Source organism: Amia ocellicauda, chromosome 7 (genome assembly GCF_036373705.1).
Source record: "Amia ocellicauda isolate fAmiCal2 chromosome 7, fAmiCal2.hap1, whole genome shotgun sequence".
Lineage (NCBI taxonomy): Eukaryota > Metazoa > Chordata > Actinopteri > Amiiformes > Amiidae > Amia > Amia ocellicauda.
The window spans coordinates 39,615,266-39,635,844 of NC_089856.1; the positions used below are offsets into that span (position 1 = coordinate 39,615,266).

The 20,579-nt window shown below is 37.7% G+C and overlaps 1 long non-coding RNA gene across 1 annotated transcript; it reads left to right on the forward strand.

The window, feature by feature from the left end:
- The first annotated feature begins 18,350 nt into the window (after window positions 1–18,350).
- Window positions 18,351–20,122, forward strand: LOC136754155 (uncharacterized). The gene is made up of 3 exons (XR_010817541.1): window positions 18,351–18,431; window positions 18,668–18,842; window positions 19,468–20,122. It is a non-coding gene; the product is annotated as an uncharacterized LOC136754155 (long non-coding RNA).
- Window positions 20,123–20,579: the final 457 nt, after the last annotated feature.

Here is a 20,579-nt window from a genome sequence, read left to right on the forward strand (position 1 = left end):
TTCCCTCTACTTCCATTTCCTTCTGAACAAATACCACAATGCTAATGGGGAATGCTAACATAGTTTTTACAAAGAAATATTTGGACACCCAGGGACTTACTGGCAGTAAATACAAAATCATAAATGCTACCTATAAGCAGCATTTGAAAATGTACATGAACTTTAAAATGAACTGACATATGATTTCTAGATTAGCTGACTTCAGTGCAGACTGGTTAAATGGGGTCCTTCTTAAGATTTAAACACCAGGTCAGCACCTGGTTCTGATAGAAACAGGAGCCATTGATAGTCCGTCTGTAGACGATAGAAAATGTACTGGAGCTTGAAAATTATTACAACTATAGGTTACATGAAAAGGAAAAATAAAATAAAAAATAAATAAGCTAAACAAGTCATTGTTTGCAGCAACAATATGCAACATGGGATACATATTTAATATTATAGATGCATACAATACCAATGATGTGTGCCTTATATCTGTTTTTTATTTATTTTGCCACAGGAAATCCAGGAATTTGATGAGTTGCTGGCCAGCTTTTTTAAAGATGGTTAAGACAGGGCAGTTTTTACATCACTGTCATGATTTTATTTATAAATAAATAAATCATTTGAATTTGCCATTGGGAGACAGAAGCATGTAAAGTTAGGAGAAAGTATTCTGTTTGTTTGTTTTTTCTATATTTTATCTCCCTTGTCATTAGAAAACAGTAAGTTAGTCTCCCAATTTCCCAAACTTTCCCAAACAATTCTTTACTGTCATATTAACATAAAGCCATTCATCACTAGACTCAGACTAGCTATATATTTCCCTCTGTACAGTCAGGGACCAAAAAAATAAATAAAATAAGTAAAGAAATAGGAATCAAGAGTATTTTTTGCACATCTGGTAAAACCACTAGCAAAAAGGCATGGATTATGTTGCTTCTTTGAGTCTCGGGCCAGCCAAGTGGCTGCTACTGATTTGCTGCAGAGACTTCTGACAAAATTCCCAGATAGGTTACAGAAAGGTAAGTCTGGGTTATGATCAGCGTTACCAGTGAAGTCTGGCATCACAGTAACAGGTAGCTCATATATGATATGAGGTTTTACTTTTCCGTGTTGCTCACAGAACATCTCCACATTATCAAGAGAACAATATCCCCCAGGTTCTCCTTTATATGTAAGGACTTCATACACGGATACACTGACCAAGCTAAATTGTTGGGGCTGGTTTTTTGGCAAGTTAATCTTTTATTTGCAAAATCTGGTATTGTAATATGTTTCCATCAAAGAGGTATGGTAAACCAGGATATAACCCTGGGGAAAACCATGACAAAGCCCAGTTCTGGTAAATGCACACTATAAGCATGGGAATCTGCTAAATGATGGTGCAGATCTACTGTGGTAAATGTTCTGAGCAGATCCCGCATTCCCTGAGAAGAACACACGTGGAGATTTACAAATCCATATGCCCTTCTGTGTCTGCCGATCTATGGAATATAACAAAGAAAAACAACGGCAAACCTTTGTACCCAAGTCGAACAATGGCAGCTGATGAGACAGAGTTTGCATTGGTAGGAGATCCTTGCAACTATGAGTGGAGGTCATGTTGGGACCACAGTGGAGCACAGCCTTTGTTTTTAGCACTTTGGTTGATACAAAGGTATGAAAAGAACCATAAAAAGGAGTGGTGGGAACAGCCAGGGGTGCTAATAAGTAGATACATGCAGAGATCTCACTGAATATTAGGTCAGCGAGTGCGACTATATGTTTTTATGTAGGAAGTGACCCTGAAAGGCTCAGGGTTACCCTGTCATCTCAGAGGAACGTTTCCTGTTGTGATGAATATTCTCTGATCAGTAGAGTGGAGACTGATTAGCATCTATACTGCCGCTGCCCAAACCTGAAGGTCAAGGGTTGAACGGTGCTGCATATGTAGACGTGTGACTTCTTCACCCTAGTCCACAAGCAACCGGCCCACACGCTGAGTGTGAGTGACAGCTGTAACCAATCTACCGATGAGTTTTGCACATGGGTCCTGGCAGCACCTGAGCCCAGACCACGGCCAATTCAAGGCTGAAACACAATCACTTGGATAAGGACAAGAAGATTCTTGGAAATCTTTCAAACAACAGCATAACTTAAGCAATTAGGGGGGAACCATCCTTCATAACAAGGGTTTGTGCACAAAAGGTTGACCTCATCTATTCCCTTACCAGAGAAAGTCTTTGTTCGGTCTGGCTTTTATTATTGATTTCCAAAAGGAAACAAAGTGGTCTGTGTTTTTCTAAAAGATGAGCAAGTTTGTTAAAAATACAACTCTCAGTCCAGCTTTGTTCAAATGTGTTATGATTATAAACATTGTATTACATTATTGTAAAAAAGCCGTATAGGTAGGGGATATGGCTGCTTTCCAGTTGTAGTTTATTTCACATGCATTACATACAGATGCAAACTCTGCCAGATTCTTACAATGCCAAGCGACATGGGACTTTGGCTTTGAGTCAAGAATGCTCTTATGAAAGCTGGGCTTGTAAATTAAATGAAGATGATTATGGAACCTTAGGAAATAATGTATTATGATTGATGTTTTTATTATGTCACCCCAGGGTAAGGGTGCTTGCTATGAAATAAATAATAATAACATCATTAGATCCAGTATTGAAAATAGTTTCCATAATGTCTGAAATGTGCTTTTCAAGGAAATATACAACAGTGCATTCATATGTAATTGTTTTATATTTTGCGATATTAAACCAATTTGATGTTTTTCCCAAAAACTGTTAGATTGTTGGATATAAATATGGATATAAATCACAAAATAATACAGCAGATAAAGAAAAATCAGGTTTGTAATAACTTAAAAAACTTAACTTGGCAACAAATCTAAGCAACTAGGCAATTTATTGTAATATACTAGTAAACTATTTTGAGTTAAAGCATGGTACGGTAAGTTTAACAGTAGAAAACTATATGCATGAATGGAATTTGGGAGGTATATTGGGGGACGTGACTTTGTTTAGAGTCTGTGGACCATGAGGGATCAGATTAATTTCACACAAAAAGCACTGCACACAATCCATTTGACTTTCTCTGGTATTTTTTACACAGTCATTCATAGCTTAATTATATTACAGCACTGACAGCTATCAAAACAAGAATTTATTGTTTTAACCTTATCTGTGTTAGACCTTTTTTTAGATCAATATATTTTCCTTCCAATGTTTGTTGAGGCACAAGAATATAACTTTGGCTCCTGCAACACTGACATAATTGGGCTTACTTACGACTACACTATAAATTTATTTTGCAAATGGATCACAGTTATCTGATTCTTGTGGTAAAGCAGAAACATATGGAGAAGTGCATGATAAATAAGATCATATGAAATAAAACTGACAAGTCTCAACTGATGACTTATAAGCAGAGAAAGCAGATGTTGCAGGGCAGTAAATAGCATTTTCTGCAAGTTTCCTGCAGCTATGCAGGAATAAGAGAATAAGACTATGGCAACAGATCCAGGTCCCTGCTCAGATGAGTAATATTATAGAAATAAACAGGTGAGATGGTTTTGCATTTCATACGTCTTCCTTTCAAAAACCATAAATATCCTGCTGAGATGAACCTGGGATACAGTATTTCAATCCAAGAGCCTGAATAAATGGTTGTGTTTTTATACAATAAACTAATATTAGAAAAGCTGAGTGTAATCACCCTTTGTGTAGACAGGCTTCAGACATCTGGAGAACTATAAGAGCATTCTTCAGTATTGTGAAGACCTAGTGATTGGTTAATTCAAAGCAGTCTCAAATTAAACATTTTGATAGTATTATTTCACACTAACCTTTTCAATCTAGTCTATGGGAATAATGTGAACAGATAAATCAATAACTTTCTGTTTAATTACAACATAATGGTGTCAATTTTATGGCCACAGAATTCCCTACAAGAGCTTGACAACAGTTGCTGTTTCACTCTCTCACAGAGATGTTAGGACAGATTCACTGTCCAACGGTGTGAGGCACAGCAACCAGACCCAGGGCTGTCTCCGGATCAAGAGGAAATGAGACCACACTGTTTTCATTGCACCCTCCTTTGATAAACGTTTGTTGTCTTTCGAAACTAACATGAAAAGTTAAACTATGCTGTCCCTGAAGAGCAAAACACAAGTTCAATTGAAAAATTGTGAAATAGAAAGAAAAATATACCAAAAACCATAAGAAATCAATACTGGCTCAAGAAAACACAACATCCAGGACCCAGACCTTCTAAGTAAAAATAATATAACATAGAATTTTAAGTTCACTCAAAACTAACCATAAATTTGACCCAACACAAAGCTCAAACTCACTCTTATTTCTAACCTTAACCATAAAGTTAACCAAAATGTACCTGAAGCAGTCAAAACCTTTTCACCACACCAGCACTAAACCTACAATTACATTAACGCAGAACTGAAAATGAATTTCAGAAGGTTTGTTAGTGGCCTGAGTTTCTTTTCTCTTCAAGTGGAACAGTTCAACAACAAGATACCTCTCCACTGAGAAAGAAAGTTATCTTTAAACAGCAAGAATAAATCAACATGCCAGTACATTGACAGCTCTCATCTATCTTCAATGGGAGATTAATGTAGGACGTGTTCATTACACCCCAGGGATCAATATCAGTTCTTATCTTTCCTCAAACATTAAAGAAACATTTTTTGCAATCCTATATTTTCATGGATCTAGGATGTTGTGTGTTTAAGTTCTGTTTTTGTGGTTCCTTCTCGGGTGAAGGGGTTGGAGGGGGGGTGTCTTGCTTTTGTTATGTTGTATTATTTGTTCCACATTTAAAACAAAATAACAAAATGATCACCAAAAAAATTGATCTAAGATGTTGGAGAGAAGAAAAGTCCACTAGCAAACAACATTCCCAAAAAGTCAGAACATATCACAGGCAATTTAATTATCAATTTTCATTTATTTTACAGAGTGATTAAAAATAAGACAAACTGAAGTCCATACCAGCCTAAAGACAACTATTGTGAAATAATTTGTATTATGTGTTTCTACTGTTTTATTAATCTGTGTGTATTTACATATGTATTTATGAATTTCAAGGCACTTTTTATCTGACAGAATACAGAAGCTTGTTTCTCTGCTGGTTGATTGACTTGAACAATGAGTAATGCGATATCCCTGTTGTTCCTTTGGGATATGAGGATATAGCTCTGAGACGTTTCGTGTGTCTAGGTCTCTCAGATATCCTGTGGTGTAGTTTTGGGTTCTGGAAACCAGATTACAGATAGCAAGAATTGGGATTTTGCAGTTACCACACAATGCTAAAACTCCCTTCAGACTGTCTCTCTTAGAACTGGTCTGAGGTCTGTTCCTCTGATGGTTTACTTTGTAATTACTGTACAGATGAAAAACACTAGTGGACATCTTCCCAGATTGTTATGAGCATTTTGGTCTACCCCCTTTTCTCCCCACAGTTCTAGTTGGACAGATATAATTGAGACCCAGAAACAAAGACTGTCTCCCATTGTATGACAGTTTATTAACCTAAATTCCAGTGCCAAGCCACACTGTGCTACTAAGCATGAAAGTTATACTCTCTCCTTCTTTTGTTTAGTTTTTTATACATATGAAAGTATTTCACCAATCCAACACTACAGGCAAAATGTCTGACTTCAATAATACCTGCCATGAAACCTTCGTACCCAAGTCATTAACAGCTTCTCCCATAAATTTAAGTGGTTGGCCCCCGCAGTGTGTGGAACAGTATGACACAATCAGTTCACAAAAACGTCTCATATGATAAAGTCATTATGAGAATCACTGTTTTAGCTGCCCTCTTTTTATTTCAGCTTCCTGCGGAAAAACACTGAAGGCTGACTGTGAACTCTTCTTTTAAGTGTCAAGACCTTTTCTCAGGGTACTTCTTGGGGCGATTGAATTTGACCATGGGTAGAAATATCCTGCAGGGACTAAACATCACAAATACTGGGTAAATAACGCTTCTGTTTCTGTGTGTATAAAACAGGGCTCCACAAATCTCATGTAACTGAACATCTTCTGTGTCACACTAATGTTTTAAACTCGATTATTCATACAACTGGAAAAGCTATGTTTAAAAACCAGGAACCATTTTAATAGCAGGAGCAATTGTAAAACGGTTTCTATTGAATTAATACTTCAGGATCCTTTTTTGAAGTTCTGCCACGTTGGGTTACCACAGTACTTCAGGAGCTACCGTTTTTTCTGTTTTGAAGCCAGACAACCAAGAACCTAGATATGGATAGTAATAACATTAAACAGACACAAATAAAAACTGCAGAAACATTTTTCTTTCTTTCTTTCTTTTTTATGAATTAGTTTTTTGAGTGTGAAAAACAGGTTTGAAACCCTGCTGGTGGTGTTTTTACCATTGGTTGATGCAACATCTCAGCCTTTGGGTGGTGAAGCATCAATTCATTTTTTTTTTACTGCTGTAACAAAAGGAGATTGAGGCATTGGAAATGATATAGCAGGTGTTCTTCAGTCAACAGATGTTGTACGAGACAGTGGAATATATTTCCTTCCAAGTATTCTCCTAGATACAAGGGTCACAGACATCAAGATAGAAGTTTTATTTTATCCTTCAGAAACCCTGAATAAAGTAGCTATGTCCTGGATACGAAACTATGTGCATTTGTGAGTCAAGATGGCAATCTGTTTGCTTTATTTTGTTGTTTTTAAAGTTTCACAATTTTATCCCCCAGCCCCTCCCCCATTTAATCACATGGATTCATTCTGGGAATCTGTTTTGGTGGTGGTGGTGTTTTGCTCACAGAACCTTGATTTTTTCAGTAAGCACTTATTCTGTCAAAGGTAAATCCAGGACTATCAGCATTATGCTAAATTTGAATTTAGAAAGCAGGCCTTGGTAATGGTTGAAAAACAAGGACTTAAAATATCCCCAAAGATCTCCTCCTTTAAGATATATGAAAAGTCTAATTATGCAGCAGTGCATGTGGAGTGTTCCCTTTTGAATAATAAATATCCATAAAGTCAACATGAGATTTCCATCTGAATAAATGTTATAAAAATGGAAAATCATTACAGATTATGGCATGGCATCAGCGACTACTTAAGCCTTATAATGTCGTTGTCGACATCAGAGACACAGAATAAATACTGCTGCCTGTTGTAAACGAATGATTGACTCATGTCATGTACACAGTGACAACACATTAACACAGCAAAGAGTGTCTAGTGTCTGGTATTACTTTTTCTTAAACAAACCTTTTATATTCTGTTATTTATTTTTATTTTTTTATTAAATTTAAGGTAATTTAAGTGCTGATTAATTTTAATCAGACACATATGCACTGTTGGTCCCCTGAATCTGCTAAACATGTCAGTTATCTTTCTTCATATATTCATTTCATGATGTGTATTATAGGATGGTCTTTTCATATATATTCATCGTTACATTTTCCAGTCTCTCTTGTAAGCTATAATTCGTAGAGGAGGATAGGTCTTGGTCTTGTTTTCAAACAGCTCTGGTCTGTAACAAACTACAGGGACGTTTCTATTGTTAGAGCTAATTTATCTCTCTCTTTCTCTCCTGTTTTAAAAATGTGTTCACTTACATTTCTCCCAGGTACAGCCCCCGGCACTTTCGTTTGATGACTACAGTCCAAGAAGGCAAGATGATCTAATCCCTGATTTATTTATCTGCTGGTTGTTCCAGTTTCTGATTCATTCCTTTTCAGCATGGACAGTCTGACTCTAATCTGTTTTACGGGCCTCCACAACCATTTCGCTGTCGAGCCGGAGAGGTCCAAGCAAATTGCACAACTACCCCTCTGAGTAATACCTCAGGATTCTGCAGTGAACAAAGAGACAAAGTGGATCACAAGTCACCAGGGTAGGGCTACTGCTAAGTCCGTGTGGTTTCCACCACTTAAGAAGGAGCAGGTTTTTGGGAAAGAACATTCTAGGCCTCGGGGTAAGACAGATGAAGTAAGATCAGTCCATTGAAACTTTATTAACCCATTACACATAAATAATACATATGATTGGTACACCTGCTTGCCTCTCACATCTGTGTGGAGCCTGTGTCTCCTTTCCTGAATTATGTGACTAACTATGCAGTCAAAAGAACATGTGGGTGACAAACAAGAAAATTGACCATTCTCCAGTCTGCAGGTGAAAGACACCTTTTGCAGTAAGTAGCAAACTCAAAGTGATCTGGTGATTGGCCAGAACTCTTTCAGATAAAAAACATTGAAAAAAATATTTCCACACAAATCTGAGCGTATTAATGAGGCTGAGTGCTTAAGTGCCTTCAAAGGAAAGATTTCCTTTGGCCGAGCTTTTTCCAGATTGAAAAAATTATTCACAGATGATCTGATTGTGACTCAGATATTCCAAGAAAGGAAGAGAAGCGTTTTCAGCCGCTATCCTGCACAGGCGGGTAACAGAATTTTGATGTTTCAATCCTTAGGAAGGTCTTCCATGATTCTCTCCTCCCTTCTGTTTTAACAGCTGCTTTTGACAGACTTTTTTTTTAATAATTTGAACAATAAACACAAAACTAGACAAGTCTCTCTGTTTTCGTTTTCTAATCCATAGATGTATTTGAGTAAAGTATAAATTAACATTTAAAATTGAAGAAGTAAATAAGTAATAAGTTATGTTTAAAGCAATCCATTCATGGCAGCTCCTGTGGGACTGGAATACAAAATGGAAAGATTATATAATTATAAGATTATAGATTATAATAGTTTGGACACCGAAACTGCGTGAGATTTAATGTCCACCTCCCATTTTATTACATTTGGGATCTGGATTAAATCAAAACTTCAACGTAGCTGCCAATTGCAAATTCCAAACCCAAGACTTGATGACAGAAAAGGAGTCTACTGGTGTCAACTGCTCGGCTTGTAACATGATACTAGTGTGTGTTAAAATTGTAATTTAGGCCAAGCCTTTGTTTTCTTATTTTCTATTCTATTCTTGGACAGTGGCAGAAGCACGTTTACTGACCAGTTTATTACTACATTATGGGATATTAATGTGACGTTTTCAATCAAGCAAGACAAGAGTATGCAGTCTAATGAAGAGATTTCATGATGTAAATCAGTTTACACCATGCAGGCCGTTCATTACACCCTATCGAGTAAACCTCTTGGATATTTAGTTTTTACAATACGCTGTATTGCTACGGACTGTTTAGAATGACACAGGTGGGAATTTGATCACTGTATTATTAGGAATTATTGAATTCCCATACTTTCCATGTCAATGTTTTATTTCACTATCAATCTTTCACCAGTTCAGATTACTTTTCAGACTTAAAATAAAACAGTTTGTGTATTAGGGCTGTTAAAGTAGTCTTTTATTCCAGTTTAGATAAAGTTCTGTTCTGTCTTAGTTCCCTGACATGCAATAGGAGAGTATGTTATGTAACTTTGAGGTTAATAACCTGAGAATGAATACTGTACTGACACTAAAGCCAACAAAAGAACTGTTGGTATAAATTACAATGAAAAAGTATTTTATGGTTAACCTCAATATTGGCAACTACATTGTATGTTACAATTGCAAACATCTTGGCTTCACTTTCCCTCGACCGCAATAAAACCGGGAATAGGACAGAGAGACAGTTTGTTTCCTTTATGTAAGAATTTTTTCAGTGTTACAAAAGCTGCAATTTAGAAGAAGTAACAGTTTATAAAAAATACAAATGCACGTAAGGCAGGGGTACCATGCTTTCAAAATACCCCAGGCTTGGAAGGAATGTTAAATTGCCGCATGATACCCAGACAAAACAGTAGTCTGATACTACATGGCACCTAACACAAGAAATAAATTAAATCATAAACTATTCATGAAAATTCAAAACTGAGGATTCTTAATAGTACACTACAGAAATTCTGAAGAGTTTTTGTGCATAAATAATTTCAAAAGCATTAAAAATATAATATTATCTCTATGTGAAACGGGGGGTAATAAGCTATGGTGTTTTTCTCAAGATGACAGTATTTGATTAACAGCATAGATCTTAAAATGGTAGCAAGCTGCCACATTAAAATGACAGCTGTAACTTGAAAGGAAGTTTAATAGACATTTAATCTTGTTTAGACACACAGAGATATGCTTTGTAATTTATGTTTCAAATTAGCAAAAATAATATAAAATATAATAATAATAAATATAAAAACGAATACAAAAAACTATTACACTGCATGGCAAATGTGTGATCTCTTGCAGATTTCATAACTCTGCACAGATAGTGGAAATCTTTTCTTTAGTCCTGATGTAATGATTTAAGTCTGCTTAAGTATTTAAGAAAACCCTTCTCACCGAAGGATAAATTACAGTTTATTATAATGTATGCAAGACATTTCAGTGAGCATGTTATAAGAGTTATATTGATAGAGTAGGTTCTTCTGAAACACAATGTGAAGTTGTGTTGGATAATACAATAATATATATATATATATATATATATATATATATATATATATATAGAGAGAGAGAGAGAGAGAGAGAGAGAGAGAGAGAGAGAGAGAGAGAGAGAGAGAGAAAGAGATAATAGTAATTATTATTATTATTATTATTATAATGAGACTTTCATATGAAGTTGAAATAAGTATTTTACAGCTTGTCAGAAGTGGAACTCATTGTTTTTTATTGCTTGTAAAATGATGCAGACATAAATCTCTATAACATATGATGCAGCGGGAAACCAAAGGTACCGGATGCAAAAGCACAACTTTGTGGTATTTCCATATAATAGCATGTTGCCTTCATTTATAATTACTACTCATTCTTCGAAATCATACTTATTCTGCATGTCTGTGTAGTGACTGTTGTACGCACATTCCCAGCTGAGTAGCCAACACTGTAAACATGTTCATCACCACAACTTATGACAGCTTCAGCAAAACAATGCATACACCACCCCAGGCATCTTCTACTGATAAACATTAACATGTTGCTCTCATATATAAATGTGAACATTCTCATATTCTTAGCTGCCTGTTTTATGACTGTGAATTTGAATTGGAAAATGTGTCTCATATCTGTCTTGCGTTTTCTAATAAATATTAAACAGTTGTTAGGGCCCTCCAGCTATTACTCAAAATGAATAGAAAGTTTTTCTGTCCATATGGCACGGTTGTATTACTTACTGTGATTACTGTATCACTGCTAAATCTAATACTTAATTTTCCTTCTTTCAGTTTCAGGCAATTTAGTTGTGTTGGTCGGGGTCCAGTTCTGCTTGTGCGGGCTTGATTGCAAATTATAAGACGTTCTTTGTAAATCAATAATATGCAGTGAACCACAGACTGTGAAAGTGGAAAATGTCGAGCAACTGTCCTAATGAAGCACAGGTGGCTTTCTTCTTTTTTTCCTTTCCTTTTACACTATATAGCCTGAAGGAACTGTTAAACTAAATATCACACATTTTGAATGTGTCACACATGCTGTCTCCTTTTGATGTGTAAAAAAAAACATGCCCAAAGCACAGAATTCCTGGCAATCAGGCAAAGTATTTTCTACTCATGCATTTGTATTGCTACCTTAAGTGTAGACAAAACACAATTATGAAACAAAGTCAAACTGTTTTGAGTGACACAATGAAATTCACGTATCTACAATATATTACAGTTCTGGAGTTACGACAACCCCAATAGGCGTATGTAGTAGTTTATTTTGGCCTAGACTCATTTGACTAAGGGAACTATGACCACTAAAAGGAATGAGCCAATGAGCTTACACAAAGGCTGTGTGTGGGGTGGGAAAGTACCTATGTTGGCGGATACTTGTGCTTGGGAAGGTGGAAGTCAAGTATGAGATAGGGGTTGTCCTCCTCCAGAACTTCAGTTTTAAACTCTATGTAAAAACACAGCTCTGTGTGTATCTCAAATAGGAGACTGTGTGGAACATTAAATATAGTCTCTCACAATATGAGCTGAATATCCAACTTTACCCCGAAAACGTTCCATTTATTCCGGTAGAATATTTTAATTTAGTTCATGGTCAGTTCATAGTTCATAGTTCATGATTTCCTTGCATTTGCCAATCAGACATTGATAACATTATGTTTTTCAAATGGAGACAGCAATCATGCAGAGTAAGCAACACTTTTTCTAAATGGCCTTGCAACTGTTTTGCCTGGCAAGTTAAGAGCAGATGTCTGTTTATTTTGCTGAAGTTGAACGAATCCAACTGGCGTAGGTTCTCTCTGTGCTGAAAAGTTGAATGAACAAGAAAAAAGTCTTACAATAAGTGTTCCAAGTTGTCAATTTGTATTACTGATCAAAGAAGAACCTCTATAATGTCACAGCTTGTAGTTTCTTTTCTGGTCTCACATACAGGTGATACCAGACTTGCATCAGATATGGTTCTTCTCTTCCTTTCAAACCTTATTATCTGGAAAGACTGTGTAAAAGATCATGTGACCTGTAAAACTATTAAGCCTTATAATGGAAAGGGAATGTGTTTTTAATGTATTTCCACTATAGGTGTGAGAGCTGCAGGGCCCTGACCACAGCTATGCTCCTCAGTGCAAAAAACATGTACAGAAGTTCATGACTTCATGCAGTCAAAACAATGTCAAATGAGTTTAACGCAACAACCCCACGTTTGCTTTCATTACATTTAATTATGTGTCCGTTTTCCTGAGACCAAAACTAAAAATAATAAAACATGGAACCCTGCAGGGTCCGGGGTCAGAGGTTAATTTAATCTGGCCTTGTCACTTCTTCTTAAAAACAATGTAAAATACAAAGAAATTTAAAAAAGTTCAGAATGACTGTGGGAACTGGTGAAGCATGGAACCTCACACAGAAGAGAATGTAGACTCTGACTTACTAGCTCTCCTGTGTAATGTCCCCAATCACAATTTTAGACACACATATATAGATAGATACTGAATATACACTTACCTTGCACTCTGTGCTTCACTGTGACCCTGTACTGGTTTAAGAGGTTATAGAAAATGGATGCTTGGATGGATATTTAGTACACAGTATATACTGAATCAGTAAGATGGAAGTAGAGATCATTTAAATTATATGTACAAACAAAATACAATCACTGAGTCACTGAAAAGTGTTCTTCAGTAAAGTGTTCTGTAAAGTGCCCTGTAGGCGTTCCTTTGCGAAGGGTTGCTGTATTAAATATTGATTGATTAATTGATCGAAAAGCTGTAATTCATCAATAAAAGAAATAAGAATAAATAAGATTCCATATTAACCATGTCTACTGGCTATCCAAACCTAGGTTAAAACAATATAACAATATATATATATATGAACGATGAACTGTTTAATTGAATTCTCTTTGCAACAGCAAAACAGTGCCATAAACAGTGCTGTACTGAGAAGATATCAAAAAAACGATATTGACGAATATCTTATATCCTTCTTCTTGTCTCATGTCACGTATTGACAATGTGGATCAAAGTTCATGATGGAAGAAAAACACAACATCCTGGAAGTCAGGCTGTTCACTCAGACAATTAGCAGCCTCTCCCCAAAACCCTGATTAATTGTCCCCAAAAAGCTTAAAAGCCAGCACCTCGCCTGGCAGGTCTGTGGCCTCACACACCCCCATGCCACACAGAGTGAAGTGTTGATCCATCCCTGACCTTCCTCTGTTTAGTGTATGTCTTACTACCACCATCTGGAGAGAGAGAGTGTGTGTGTGGAGGGGGGGTGGAGAAAGGGGAACAATAAACATTGCCTTCATTCTTGAACTATTTGTAGCCATAACTTTGACTTATCAGTTTCAGCCAACATCTAGATGATTTCTTGCCCACGTGTTGCTCAGCAAGTGTCTGTTAACACAACAGAAAGCTAAGAGGGTTTATATTGGGGAGACATAATACAATACGCCAGCAACAGGGTGGCTATTTTGATTGGTTTGAAGTTTTGAAGTCATCCAGGAAGGGCACTGAAGAGCTCTAATTAAAAAAGACTGATATTAAGCAGCAGTATTGGCGACCTAAGCACCTTTCAAATGTGTCACAAGCATAATCTATAATTACACAGTAGATGTATCTTAGGGAACACAAATGTGCTATTGTGTTTTTTTGGAGACCATGTTGTTCATTTTCTTTTAAGATGATGTCAAACCACAAGCTCCAGTTCCATTGTGAATACAGTTATCATTTGTAAGTTTGTTTTGGGTTGAGACATTTGTTGGGCCTAATGTGAAATAAAAGGATTGGGGTACAGTTCTGCACTCAAAATATTGTGAAGTATTTTGTGACTTTGTGTTCATGTAAATTATCTGAAAGAATGAGTGTTATGTTAACATTAAGCAGCGCAACTTCAAATACGATCTCAGTGGAAATTAGGCCCGACATCATGAAACTGTTGTGCTATGAAAACAAAAGGAGTCACCTGCTGCTCATGGGATCTCGTGTGGTTTCACATTAGGCTTCTGTTTGCTTGAACTTGTCCCTGACTATACCAACACCGTCATCCTTTTAGAACGCCTTGAAGCCTTGCTGAAAGCTTGGACAGATTGGATAATTATGAAGGAAGAACAACAGCTTCCTTACTCCAACTGGAAACAGAACCTGCAAGAAGTCTTGACTTGCAACCACCCATGCTTTGCCTTTGCAAGCACCCATAATGCACCTTCTGAATAAACAAACAGAATCCTGTCCTCAGAGGATTTCATTCCCCCCGTTTATTATTCTACAGACCTAGCCTGCATAGTCTGCACAATTCCCCGTGTCTTGCTGTACAATTCAGAGTTAAAGCATCAAACATCCAACATATTTCCATAACGCTCCTTCCTATTCAATGGTGGCAAACATTGTGAACATGCTGAGAGATGTTAAATGCTAACAGTCCTGCCGACACGTATTGCAAATGTCAATGTTCACAAGTTGGCCATAATATGAAAAATGAAACATATATATAATGTGTGTCTGCATACAAATTAAAAGACAGTCCACAAACCGTAATGCTTGATGTCACAAAACAATCAGTTCTTAAAGAAGCTATGACTAGAGCCCCTTATATGAGACATAAACAACATTTGCTACCCATGTAAATGGAAATGTACATTTTATACAAGTAATAATGTATTAAACATTTTGTATTTACCAGTTTAATTTTAAAATGCCTTCTTTTCCCCAGGTTTCACAGATAGACTGTTTATCTCTGATGGGATAGCTATGTTACCTAGGAACCTTTGCAAGCAGCTTTGCAAGATTAGATGCAGTAAATCTGTATGGTACAAAAAGTGAGTTTGAAAACCTCAATTACTGCCAAGAGCTAGACGCCAATGCATCTCTGACTGCAAAGTGCACTAACTGAACTCCTGGTGAACCTTTTCTCTTTTTTTTCTTTAAATAATGAAAACAATATTACCATCAACATGACTGACACCATAAGACCTGCAGGGCAAAAACTAAAAGCAAACATGCGGTTGACACTCTGCTTTAATTTTACTACAATGAATCAGCAGCTCGAGGTCTCAGATTAGAAACATTTTTGCAGTTTTTTTCCTTGTATGTAAGATTTATAATGACCAATTTGATTAGTTTAGTTAAGTAAAGACTGGCAGAGAGAAGCACAGACAGACAGAGAAAGAGACAGGAGCTGGAATATGATGTTAAGTGACCAAGTGAAATAATACTGCTGAGGAAGAGGGGAAAATACAATAATTTTATGTAATTTTATAGCATGTTCAAAGATGCCAAATATCTGCCAGAATATTCATATTTATATTATGAATGCCTGCAGCATTGACACTCAATAACTGGTGCATAAGCACAGTCAGCTCTCGTTATAAGGCCTATGAAAAACCATGAGCAAAACTGGCGATATAGAGAGGGTGGTGTAATAACGACGGTACTTAAAAAAAAAACACGATGTTTCCAATAAATTCTTTTTTTTTTAAGTATGATGCGTATTTTAAGGCTATTTTAATTAAGATGCATATTTTACAAAACTTCACATAGTATTTTATAAGACATTACAATTGGCTACACCAGTCAGTATTATTAACCTAGCTAGTACATCTCAATACAAGCAAAAATGAAAGTCCAATGGATAGTCAGAAATTATTCTGAAACCCTACAGTAAAGAAGGCAAAACAAGTGAGGATCAGCCAGGGAGAGAGGAAGGACAGGTTGAGAGAACTGAGCAACAAGAGCAGGCAGGGATAAGGTTCACATGTTGGTGGCTAGCTAGACTTTAGCACAAATACAAATTAGATCAGTAGTTTTGATGATTTGAAACAATGAAGAGATTATGAATACAGTTTGTTTTTTTATATGAAATGGCAAAACAAACACAAAAACCAACAAGCAAAAAAACAACACATACACACAATAATAAATATGAAGTTTTTATATAAAGCTTTTCGCACATCTTGTATTTGCCAGCATCATAAACATGAGGGTATCATTACTGTACCCTGTCAGGACATTTTTTCTTTTAATGACAAAAGGAGAGGAGTCTTCACCAGAAATGCCTTTACTCTGTTTACTTCAGAGTTCGTGCAAGTGGCCTATATTTGATCATTACAGTCCTCCGGAAACAGTTTTGAGGTCACTCCACCACCTGCACAAAGTCGGCCTAATTGAATATACATATTAAAATGAGGAAAACTGCAAACCAGTTCAATGTATTGCCTTCCAAAATAATCTACATGGTTATTTGGTAAGTCACACTCTAACTTTTAAATTGTATCTTTACTGATTTATTTAGTGATCTTTAGTGTTAGCCTAAGTATATGGTGTATAATTATCAAAGTCTGAGATCGACGTTAAAAAAACAATTAGTCAATTTAAAAAAGTCAAAATTACAGCTTTTTGGCTATGAATACATTGAATTGGCTATGTCAGCTTTTTCTATGGATATGACATATGCCAAGAAGCACGTGACATTATCAGCCAATCAAAGCTCACCCATAAAAGCCACTGCATGAGAGTTATTTCCACTAGGTTTTCTTCCGTTGGGTACACAAGAGTATATTTATTTAAAAAAAAATAAAAAGGAAACCCAGTTTAACTTTTTCTTTCTTTGTGCTTTTGGTGATGTTTTATGATTGTTGCATGCTGAATGGTCTGGATAACTGGAGATACACTCACCTAAAGGATTATTAGGAACACCATACTAATACTGTGTTTGACCCCCTTTCTTCTTCAGAACTGCCTTAATTCTATGTGGCATTGATTCAACAAGGTGCTGAAAGCATTCTTTAGAAATGTTGGCCCATATTGATAGGATAGCATCTTGCAGTTGATGGAGATTTGTGGGATGCACATCCAGGGCACGAAGCTCCCGTTCCACCACATCCCAAAGATGCTCTATTGGGTTGAGATCTGGTGACTGTGGGGGCCAGTTTAGTACAGTGAACTCATTGTCATGTTCAAGAAACCAATTTGAAATGATTCGACCTTTGTGACATGGTGCATTATCCTGCTGGAAGTAGCCATCAGAGGATGGGTATATGGTGGTCATAAAGGGATGGACATGGTCAGAAACAATGCTCAGGTAGGCCGTGGCTTTAAACGATGCCCAATTGGCACTAAGGGGCCTAAAGTGTGCCAAGAAAACATCCCCCACACCATTACACCACCACCACCAGCCTGCACAGTGGTAACAAGGCATGATGGATCCATGTTCTCATTCTGTTTACGCCAAATTCTGACTCTACCATCTGAATGTCTCAACAGAAATCGAGACTCATCAGAGCAGGCAACATTTTTCCAGTCTTCAACTGTCCAATTTTGGTGAGCTTGTGCAAATTGTAGCCTCTTTTTCCTATTTGTAGTGGAGATGAGTGGTACCCGGTGGGGTCTTCTGCTGTTGTAGCCCATCCGCCTCAAGGTTGTACGTGCTGTGGCTTCACAAATGCTTTGCTGCATACCTCGGTTGTAACGAGTGGTTATTTCAGTCAAAGTTGCTCTTCTATCAGCTTGAATCAGTCGGCCCATTCTCCTCTGACCTCTAGCATCAACAAGGCATTTTCGCCCACAGGACTGCCGCATACTGGATGTTTTTCCCTTTTCACACCATTCTTTGTAAACCCTAGAAATGGTTGTGCGTGAAAATCCCAGTAACTGAGCAGATTGTGAAATACTCAGACCGGCCAGTCTGGCACCAACAACCATGCCATGCTCAAAATTGCTTAAATCACCTTTCTTTCCCATTGAGACATTCAGTTTGGAGTTCAGGAGATTGTCTTGACCAGGACCACACCCCTAAATGCATTGAAGCAACTGCCATGTGATTGGTTGGTTAGATAATTGCATTAATGAGAAATTGAACAGGTGTTCCTAATAATCCTTTAGGTGAGTGTATGTGGAAGTCTATAAAGCAGACCTGATTGGTTCACAGTTCTCTCTCTTTTCAGGCACACCAGACATCTCTGTCTCCGTTCTGCGAAGCCTGCCAGGCCCACGACTGCTGTCTGCAGGATGGTTGACAACACTGTTCTAGAGTAAGGGTCTCCACCACCAGTTTCTCCCTGTTTATACTAAAGAAAATTGCATGGTACAGGTTTGCCTTTGGAACTGAAGATAATGTGTCAATACCATATGTATATACAACAGGGGGGATGTTGTTTATGACACGGCTGGATCAATTTCACAACAGACAGACAATATAACTTTAAACAACATTAAACATTTTCCAATGAAATTAAATGCATCATTGTATTTATTTGTTTGTCTACAGTATAGTTTGGATATGAGTTGGCCTTGGCATTCTGCTGGTTGGCAGTTGGTCTGTAGACTCTCGAAGTCCTGGAGGTCAATGCAGCCGGAGCTGGCAGGAGAGGGGCTGCAGTCTGTGTTAGTGCCGATCCCACCTGAGGACAGGAGCACCAGGCCGCCCTCCATCCTACAGTGAGGTGCGTGCCACTGGGATATGATTCTAGGCTGCCAGTTCACGGATATACTGGCTCATCGTATCAGGAGCACATCCCTGGTTTTCAATTTAGTTTAACGTTCAACGTTTATTTATTTGTGGGTTCGATTGTTTATTAATTTAATGTAAGAACAAGAGTGGGGGAAGATCAAGAAAAACTAATGAGAACAAAAACAAGAAAATGTTTGCAAGAATGGAAAAATGGAAAAGGAGAGTAACAAGAACAGAATGACCAAAGTGAAGGACAAACAGATAATCTAATAATCAACAACAACAACAACAACAACAACAACAACAACAACAACAATAATACATGGTTTTCCTTAGATGAGCTGTAGATCCACATTAACCCTCTCACCTGCTGTTGTTTCAGGTTGATACGATGCCACCATGCCATATCATCCCCCCCCCCACCCCCCCACACACTGAGGGACCTCCTAAGCATCTGCAATTAAGCAATTCAATTAATTTTAATTAATCCTTGGACTGTGGAAACTGTATTTTTATTTTTTAATCTTAACACATTGTACAGTTTATTTATTCTGCCAAGTCTTGGATTTTGAAAGCGATCTTGTAACATTGACATACATTATGTTTACCATCACCAGGTTAAATATTGGAACTGGAAGGATCTGCAAGATTTGAAAAGGTGGCCAACCTCCTAGAAGATCCCACCGAGCTCCTAGACTGACAGCTGGCTGTGACAAGCAGAGTCGGATCACGTGGGGAACACAAAATGAATCCCTTCACCATGGTGCTATGCCATCATTCAGCATCACAATCCAAGAGACACTTCATAGCCTGTGCAAACCTAGTGGACAGGCCTTCCACGATCAAAATAAATCAGTGTGGGGTTGCGACAATGTTAAGCTCATCTTATTTGCAGCTTACATTTCTACAGCCAGTTTTCTAGACTTGGTAGCAATGCAACCATGAATACACATTCAGCAGTCAACACTGAAAGCAAAGAGGCTCTCCTGCTGTATGGAAGCCTAAAAAACCCTCATTGACAGCAGGAGCTGCCGAGATGGTCGGACCCCAGCTGCTCTCTGCTGTGTGCCCCCACGCCAGCACAGCAAGGCCGTTTGTCTTCTAAAGCACTGCGTCAGTTTGTCATCTGTGCACCTTGATACCGTTTTCTCTGTTGTTGCTGTGGTTTCTGTGTCTCGGCTGTTTTATTTCGCACACACACAGGCAGGGAAACAGCAGCAGCAGATGACAGTTAACAAGCACACCCCCAACACACACCCACACAGACAGACAGGCCTGTCCAAACCCTTGCAGCTGTGCTTGTACCTGAGCTGAGACTGTGACGGTGAGGAGCCAGCCAGCCAGCATGTGCACAGCTGCGTATGTCACCCCTCTCATACGCTGTGGGCTGGAGAGCCCGATTGGGCAATATTTTACTTACTGTCATGTGTAAAACCACCACCCCTCCTGCTGCCCAGCTAATGACACTGAAGCAGGAGTCAAATCTTCCTCACTTCACTCCAGCACTGGAACATCACCACAGACGTCACCAGAGTGAAGACATGAGAGAAACATTTCTGACCTACTGCATATGAAAGCTGTCTGAAGCAACCATAGAGGACAGGAGATCAATTGCCTAAGTGCGTTTCCCAAAGGAGACTCCCCTTGTGGTAGAAACATGAGATCATGGTCTGGCAAATAAACATCCCCATGAATGTGTGTAAAATAATATATTGTCTGAATTTATGAG